This window comes from Mastomys coucha, unplaced genomic scaffold, assembly GCF_008632895.1.
Source record: "Mastomys coucha isolate ucsf_1 unplaced genomic scaffold, UCSF_Mcou_1 pScaffold22, whole genome shotgun sequence".
Classification (NCBI taxonomy): domain Eukaryota; kingdom Metazoa; phylum Chordata; class Mammalia; order Rodentia; family Muridae; genus Mastomys; species Mastomys coucha.
Genome location: NW_022196905.1, coordinates 5,798,185 through 5,807,855, shown reverse-complemented (window position 1 = coordinate 5,807,855; position 9,671 = coordinate 5,798,185).

Below are 9,671 nucleotides of genomic sequence, written 5' to 3'. Positions count from 1 at the left end.
CAGGCTGGTGTTCAGCCAAGGGGCGGTCTGTTCACGCCCTGGGGATGGGGTGTTTCACCAAGTTAGCTGTAGCTTGAAAGGATGGCTGCTGCAGTCTTGCCTGCTTTCCATTTTGTTATCCCTGAGACAATAAATAAAGGCTTGTTCTGTTGTGTCCAAAAGATCCTTTTCAGGAGACTTGCTTCTTCATGGAAGTCTCCCCTGAGTCTCCTTACTTGATTTTGGTCTGATGCTTGGCATTTTTAATTAAATTAGAACAAATGAGAGAGAAAGAGAGAGGGGGGAGAAGAGAGAGGGAGAAGAGAGGAGAGGGGGAGGGGAAGAGGGGAGAGGGGAAATGGGTAGGGGAGAGAGAGAGGAAAGGAAGGGAAGGGGAGGGAGAGGAGAAGAGAAGAGAAGAGAAGAGAAGAGAAGAGAAGAGAAGAGAAGAGAAGAGAAGAGAAGAGAAGAGAAGAGAAGAGAAGAGGAGGTCAGAGTCTTATCCAAAGTGAGCAGTGAGAAAAATTGAAACACCAAGCTGTTGCTGACAGAGATCAGTGTGTGATATTGTCTTATACAAAAAGCAGGCCAGAAGAGATAACCTATATGGACAGTGAGGTTAGAATCATTCTGCTGATATTCTGCTTGAATAATTTACATCCAGGTTAAACAGAAAAAAATGTTCTAAATCTTGGACCATGACTTAGTTTCTATCTGGATAAATCCTGGTGCAGGTCTGAGTTGAGGTACCGAATGGATCTCTCCCATGGTGCTTTCCTGCCAGTTTTTTTTTTTCTACCAAGTTCTGCCAAAAGTAGAGTAGGAATCGAGCTCTGGATTCTACCAGGAATATCCTTAGTTTCATCATAATGTGGGTGGATGAGAGAGTAGGAAATGACTGACTTCTTGCAATCTCTGGTCTGAAATCCCCAATATCAGTCCAGTGGTTCAAAATCAAATGAGAGGAGAGAGCTTGGAACAGGTTCCACCAGTAAGAGTGAGTAGGAGCAGAATTCTCATTGTCCTGTGAAAAGCAACTTGCAGTTAACCATTTCAGTTCCCCCAATTGCATCCCTTCCTTGAGACCCTTCTAGCTCAATGTGCCCTTCCCACAGTTGGCTGGTACTTTTCTATGCCATCACTAAGACACTCAAGATTTCTTCAGAACACATCTCGTTGGGTTAGGAACATAGCTCAGTTGGTAAGCGTTTGCTACTCAAACATAAGGACCTGAGTTGGATTCCCAGATTTCATGTCAAAAGATTAGGGATGGTAAAATGAACTTATAATCCCAGTGCCGAGGAGGCAGAGACAAGATGATCTATCGGTAGGGCTCTCGGCTTTGTCTTGAAAATAGTATAAATAAATGGCTTCAGAAGAACAGTATTTGAGCTTGTCATCAACGTGCACACATATGAGTGTATTTGTATGCTACACACTTGTATACTTGCACAGCTCCATTCTCACAATTTTTTCGTTTAAAAAATTATACTATTTGCTCATGAAGTCAGTTTCTAACATTGACCTGTATTCTAGTTTCTACTCCCCAGGCATACATAAAAACTTGAAGTTACAAAGGAGCCAATGGCTATGTGGCAATTCCTTTGATTAAACAAACAAAAAGAATAAGCATTCAGGAATGATCAGTTGGAACTATCTCTTAAAGCTATTATTTTTAGCTGAACATTGTTGTGACTGTTTCCATGGCTAAACCATGAACATGTTTTCTGCAGAAGCCCGGTCAGCTAGTGGCCTTAATTAACTTTCAAACGGAGAGTGCTGCGGTTTACCACTTATTAAATATCTACCACAACAACTTCCAGTTTTATCTTCCACACCTCACTTAGTCAAGACACCCCACTCTGTGGAACTGCTGGCAATTTAAATGCATGATATATACCATGATCAGACAGAGCTCAAAGGCTTGGGGAGAAGTTCGACGACATCTAGGCAGCAGCATGTGAATGTATATCTTATAAACTGAGGCAGAGGGACACCTCAAGCAAGAGGAGTCAAACAAGCCATCCTTGTTCATTCATAGGAATTCAAAAGGTGTGAAGTTTTGCCTTCTGGATACTGACAATTAGAATATTCTAGGGTCCTTATTTTTGGGACTCTTGCAGAGGTGTGGAAGTGAAATGTAGCATACTAAGAAGAAGAAGGAAGACCACCCTAGTGTTCAAGAGTTTTAAAGAGTACACTCACTAGATAGGGAAGAAGGCATAAAATTACTCATTGAACTAATCTACTCAATACAGCTTACACGTAGCCTCTGCCAGATATTGCACCAGGCGTTGTATTCACCAGGGAGATGATGCAGTTTGAGATTCAATCGAGACAGAATTAGCTTTTGTGATTAGCTAGGCTGAGTGGCTAAGGAAAAGTAGTAATGATATCATTATTCCTTCCTCCTCTCCTACAGTATTCTGCCACACACCCATGCACACACTCATATATCTTTAGGACTTAAATGGTGAACCTTCAATTTAGGTTGTAAAATTCTCTAGGGAATAAAAAGGAATTTGTGTTGAAATTTCTCCCTGTGTAAAATTGTCTTGGAATTTGAAGTTTTTTTTTTCTTTTTCCTTCTATAAAGAAAGCATGTGAAAAGGTTCAGAGAAAACAAAACTAGAAAGATATATAAAAATGCAAATTTTCCTAAACTTCAGCCTTGGGTGGACTGAAGCAGAAGGAAGAACTTCAACAAAGCAGTAGGAAAAGATGACAGCTCAGAGTTTCAAAAATTTAAGACAGCAGCAGGATTAGACACTTCGGGTTGTCTTCGCACACATTTCTTACGGGAGTTAATTCCATTTGACATGCAAGACCAAAGCGAGATTACAGAGGCATAGCCCCATGGCGAGGTGTATGCTGTAGCTAAAAGCTGGGATTTGAATAATTGTGCAGGCTTACTCCAAGAATCAGGCGAGAACAGAATGAATGGATTATTACAAGGAACTTTGTACATTTTTAACTGCTGGACTTAATAAAATACCCTGCATGTGAGAACAGTGTTATGGTCGTCTGCACTTCCTCTAGTTGAAGTTTGTAGTAGAATCTATCAAAATTGAGGAAAACCAGACTCTGTTCTTTATAAAGAAGGGAAAGAAAAGAAAAGAAAGGATTTATAATGAATAACTGGGCTGGGTCATGCCCATATGATTTACAGAATGCAAAATTTGGAGAACTTGAGATGAACGTATTAAAGGTCCTCCAAAGTTACATGGAATTCATTTCCTGTGTCAAGAAGGTAGAAGGAAGTAGAAAGTGGACTTCAGGGAGAGTGAGTCACAAACAGGAGGACTTTTGGTTCACTAATTCACCTCATTTATTACTAAGAGAGATTACAAACCCACATTTATGAATGTGTGAGTGAGTGTGTATGAATGTGTGCGAGTGTGTGTATATGAGTGTGTATGAGAGAGTATATGTGTATTTATCTGTGTGTGACTGTATGTGTGGTGTGAGTGTGTGTGTTTATGCGAGTGTATGTGTGTATGAGTGTGTGTGTGGCTTTCCTTCTATTCTGTAGAAGGACATGTCTGTAAAAAGCAGAAAGAATAACAGATATAAAAACTTTTCTGTACCTCATCAACTTTGGGGTGAGAGTTATTAAATATCTTTTTATAATTATTTAGCAGATAGAACTGCTGATGCATGCAAGGTTTCCAAAAGCTTTGAGAAAGCAAGGACAGTCTTATAAGTGTTGAGAATTATGAAAAGCTGCTCACTGACAGCAAGTAGACCTCACCTAATAAAAGCCTAATTCAGATTTCAAATAATTCGATTTTATTTTCTTTGTCAAAATAGCCTTCATCTCCTTGCTCCTGGGAGCTAGTGTAGGATCCCTCTAGAGGAGGGCCTTAGGGAGTGGGCAGAAACTATTCTGGGGGCAGGATACATTGTGGCCTCTGGTGGGGAGCCAACCTCTAGAGCAGCTGGGGTCAAGAGCCCATCCCTAGGAAGGTAAAGCAGAAATCGGTTTCCAAAGTGAAAATCTCTATTCCAAACGTGGCTGCGTTCTCATCGCTCTGAGTGCTTCATTAAACCAGAACTCACCTGCAGCCTTCCTCACAAAATGTGTCTGCCTGCAAAGTGGTAACAGGAATGATGAACACATTACAAGTTTGTAGACCCTAAAATTAAACTCCACCTCATTTATTTCATATTTCAGCAGAGCAGGGGAAGCCTGGCAAAGAGGCACAAATCCTTCCTGGTGAGTCTGTTGTTTTCGCACTGGCAAGGGATTTGTGTTTTCTGGGTGTATGCTCTGTTTTCCTGAAGCCCCAGCTCTGCTTATGAACAGGAGACAAGTCGCAGTGTTATGAGGAAAGGAGTCAGGAACCCCGGGTCTGAGGAGATACCAAGTGCCATCTTACCAATCTTAGTCCTCTCTATCTCTGGATAGCACTTAGATCAGTGCTACTAACCCTGTGGTGAGAGATCAGATTTGGAGCCGCTTGGGCATCATTAGAACACCATGAACCTAAGCCTCACACCAGATCCTTTGAAGCAAGATCTTCATGTTAATATAAGAACTCATGATCTATAGAGGTGTCACACTTTCAACTGCACCACTATAGACATTTGAGATCAAGCACAAGCAAAAGCCAGAACACAGAAGTTTACAGGCAGGACCTTCACTCAGCTCCTCAGTTAAGAGAGACAAACACAGCTCCACATACATTCTATACAGCAGAGCATGTTCTATAGACCTCAGTTTTGTCTGCCATGAAAACCAGCAGAAGTACCAGGCATTACTGAGATTACATTCTATGAAGCCAACAAAATGGGATTCCATTATTATACACAAAGCCTGGTGCACTTCCTATGTAGAATAAGTGACATAGGAATGAAATCCTGCTATTCCTTCTACCATGTAATAATTGTCAAAAAGAATTGAATTATCTTATGATCTCTTAAGGAAACATAATTAAGTTGTAAAGTATTTCCATGAAATCCCAAAAGCCTTATACCATCCAGACAGTGGATTCTACTGCTTGATCAATAATGATATTAATTATAGATAATTATCATGATAGGATGATATGACTGTGAGGCTTCATTTACTTTTAAGCCCATGTATTGATCAAATAGTGAAGACTTGGTTGGGGCCCCAAATAGTCCACATAGTTTTACAATATTTATACTGTTGTATAAATGGAAAATTCCTGAACACCATTTCATGTTTAATGACACAATCCAATGGTAATAAGGCCTGTGTGAATGATTCCATTCACTATCTTTAATTCTGTATGACCCAGATATAAACTACCTTTAGTAAAAGATAATATATGTGGGGCACAAATTCCAATATCCCTTAACCCTTCAAAATTATGGTACACATTCTATATATGTTTTGTTTCCATGTATAAAAGGATTTCTGGTGTTGACATGTCTAGCATGACCTGTAGGTTGGTGTAGCCATAGTATACAAATGTGGCAAATGCACATTTTAAGCACAGGCAAACATTAAGACCTCTGCTTGAGTCCCCATCTCTCTCAAGAGTCTATGTCAGTAGACATGAGCTTTCCAACTGTCACAGAAGGAAAGTGAGCATGAACAGAAGCTAAGGGAGTGGATGCTGATGGAAGGTAGTCATTCAAGGAACCACACTGAAATATCCTGTAGCCCAAATTTATAAAGATAACTCCCATCCACAATTGTTTTCCACATTGCACAAGATAACTGAGCTTGTTTTAATGTAAAGAAATGAAGTAGTTCAAAATCATAATCGGTAAGAGAAATTAAATAACTTACAAATGCACCCCATTTCACCTGAATTACTTTAAAGCATTCATACAATATTTTGCTCACCTGGCCTTTTTGTCAGAGGCTTAGGGTTTTTCTGAACAAGGATAGAGAACCTCAACAATTTTATTTCGCGATTTTTTATTTTGTGTTTGGTAATGGTAGAAGTCAGAGCCTCATATATACTATATATTGCACTAGATTCATAGCCTCTAAGCTCAACATGACAGGATCCAAGGTTTTCTGGCTTCCTGGTTTGAATCCTAAGCTACCATTCACTACCTATATAATTTGAACAAGTTCTTAATCATTCTCTGTGTTCCAGTTTCTGTATTTTTCAAATAGAGGTAATCTCACACATCTCAATAAGAGAGCCATTGCAGAAGTTTAGTAACTTAGTAAGTAGGGAACAACTGGGAGGTACTGACCACTATCTGTAATGAATATTATCAATATTTCCTTCTCTTTGTATAGATTAGCTTATTCATGGTTGTATTATAATTTATTAAGAAACATCATTCTTCAAATTTCTTCAGAGGACCTAAAAGTCAAACTTTCATCTTCAGCTTAATTCTTTATGAAAAACATTTTAAAAAAATGAAGTAAATCATGAAACCAGAAACAATGTCTTGCTCCTGTTATTTGACTAATTTACTTGAACACAAGGTACACAACACACATATGGACACATATACACATTCATGTACACATATATACATATACATAGATATATACGTATCCATACACATATATACACACACAGACATGCATATGTGTACATACATACATGTACAAACAGACACAGACATACATACTTGTGTAGACAGACACATCAGTGACATCTCAAAATTCACTATTAGTTCCCCAATAAGGGATTTTTTTCATAAAGCAAGCTAAATGTGACCCAGAATTCTAGTTGAGCTCTTACCATTCAAAGTCAAATAACCTGAGAAGGTAATAATGCAGAAAGCAGCCTGAGGTTCCTTTGTCTTTGCTCAGGTAAAATCAATTCAGTTATTATCCACAGTTGGGCACAGAGCAGCATATAAACAGCATGGCTTCAGCCAGCAATCCCTCTCAGAGAGTGGGTTGCATGGGTAATATTCCATACGCTGATTTACTAAGCATTGTCAAGAGAGAAATGGAGAAATTCATCTTATGTAAGGAAATTCCTTCTAAAGAACTATTAAGAATTAGAAAAGAGAAGAGGGAAGAAATATCAGGACAAAGCCTTTAAAATGAAGTATTCTACCTGCCTCTATCCTGGGGCATTTGGTCCGAGGCAGAATCTCCAGGACCAATGTTTTCCTCCTCTATTCTTTATAAAGAGACTGTTTGCCATACTTCCTGTGAGTAGGAAGGCAATGAACGACTGGCATGATGCTGCACATCAGCGGGAAAATGAAAGGCTCCAGAGAAAGTAAGCTGGTTGGTGAATGTGGCATTGTGGAATCCATAGAATAGATGCACAGTGACTGAAAGGAGGAAAATGACTAGTCCTTTCTTAAAACTGTAACAATTAGCCAATTGAGCTAACTAATAGGATCCGAGAAGATGTAAGTAAGTGGGGTTTTCTATTAAGAAAGGGAATGAGGAGATAGATTTCAGCAGGCAGGAAAGAAGGTAGATAATTTTCCCCCAAAGGCAGAGCCAAGGTTTCTCAAATGAGTTTCTTCAGAAAAGAAATACATGTAAAATGCAGGGGGCAAGATGACATGATGTGACCATACCTTAGTGTGCCGGTGACACTACCCTCTTTACCTACCACACTGTGGGACATGGTATGTCCTTTCCTGGGTGTACTAGTGACACTACCATCTTTACCCACCACTCTGTGGATCAGTGAATGCAAGACAAAACAAAACACACAAAAAAATGGCCATTGGAAGCAGAAGCATCAGAATGCTGTGTGCAGCCGTATAAGAAGATGCAGCTCCACAGAGCTGATTACTGAGTGCTGAGCAGAGCAGAGTGGCTTTACAGACATTAGGATGTAGCAAGCCTTGTCCAGAAGATGTACAAACTTCCTATTGGCTTTGAATCTCAAAGAAGGGGGATCCCTGCCTCCCATCAGAAAAGACGCTCTGTGGTTGCTTTTGATATATAACTTTACACCATTTAAAAAAATAAAGCATGAAGTTCAAATGGTTCCCTAAGACATTTCTTATTGAGTATGGGGTCAAAGGCAGGAGGTAGGGGGTGTTGTGCTATGGTTTTGATATTTCAGTATAGGATAGAGGCTTAAAATATTTTTTTCATCTGAGTTGTGAAAAAACAAAACTAAGCAACAGTCTTGGATGAAGCCTAAACATGGGGTTCTAAGACATACTAGAACGATTTAAGTCAAGAACTCAGATGCTGATCTTTACAAAACTCTACATACTCCATACCAGAGTCTGTTTTATTGCAAAGGCCAACATCATTTCCTCCAGGATCCAGACAGCAGAATATCACTTCTTAAAGGAATTTAGGAGAATAATAATGAAAAAGAAAGAGAAGAGGAAGAAGGGAAAAATGGAGACAGACAGACAGACAGAGACATGTGAGAAAGTCATAGGGACAGAGTCCTCACACACAAACACTCAGAAATCCAAACAAACACATGGATAATGTTTAATAACAGGAGCCCAGACAACAACATGGTGTCTGGGTATCTCTCAGGGGACTGTGAGTTAACACTGGGAGGCATGACTAAGGAGGCAATTGGGTAAATGATGCTTTTGGGCTATTGAAGCTGCCTGGTGAAGACCCCTGGTCCCCTACTTGGCTTTGCTCTGAAGGTTGGAAAGCACTGTTGTCAGTGTCCTGTTGTGTTCTGTGAGATGTTTAGATAGCTCACCATCAAGCAGTCATCTCCCTAGAGATGGACCCAAGTGCAACTTCAGAGGTACAGCTCGTCTATATAAACACCATCACTCTGGGACCCAGGAGTAAAGGTCCTAAGATAGAAAGTGATACTAGCAGATGTGGTCAAACTTGGGTGCTCCCCAAAGTCAGGGATGACTATGTGACAAGACAAAGAATAAATGTAAGAGAAACATTTTAGAAGTGTCAACTTCCCTTCCCTCCCTTGTCAATCAAGAAAGCTAGGCCTGCAGCAGTTCTCCAAACTTTGATTGGTTTTCAGAGAAAAGGTGGAAACTGGTTCAAGGGTTCCTCAGTCCAGAAGTAGGAGCCTCGTGATGGACGGCAATGGAGGAAAGAGCAGAAACCTCCAGAGAGACCAGTCAGCCTACCTCTTCCTATTGCCCAACTTCCCTGGCGAGCTTTTCTTTGTGTTTATGAAAGGAAAAAAATATTTTTTTTAAGAAAGAAAATAGAATTTATTTATACACTGTGTGAGTATGTATCTCACCCTAAAGCAGAACTGAAAAGAAGCAGGGTCCAGCTTGCTGTGCCTTTTTTCCAGCCTGGGTCCTGGCTCACCAATGAATCTTCTCATATACAACCCTGACTGGAGGGAGGGGTGGGATTGAATAACAAATCTAAGTGATACAATCACATCCTTTACAATCACATAATGGACCATATCCCAATTTTCAAAAGGCATAAAGTATCCTCATTAATACGATAAGTGCGACAGTCAAATCAGCACTGTGATTTTATCAGGGTTTTTGACTATACGTGAATTAGAATGTAAAATGCATACAGAATTTTTAATGGGAAGGCTTTAACATTCACTGAATGTATTTCTTCCTGTCATTTGCATCACATTAAAGTGAAATTCTACATAAAGGGATAAAGAGAATATGTCCTAAATTACAGTTTTTCCATAGTTGTCATGTCCACACATAGAAAAATCTGACTCATAAGCTTGAGTAGGATCCTAAATCTGAAAAGGCTGCAGCAGCCCCCTATTTGTTTGTGGGTTTTATGTGGCTGTCAAGGCTGGGTAGAGCTCTGTAAGGTCACATTATCAGGGCAAAGCTAATAAAGATCA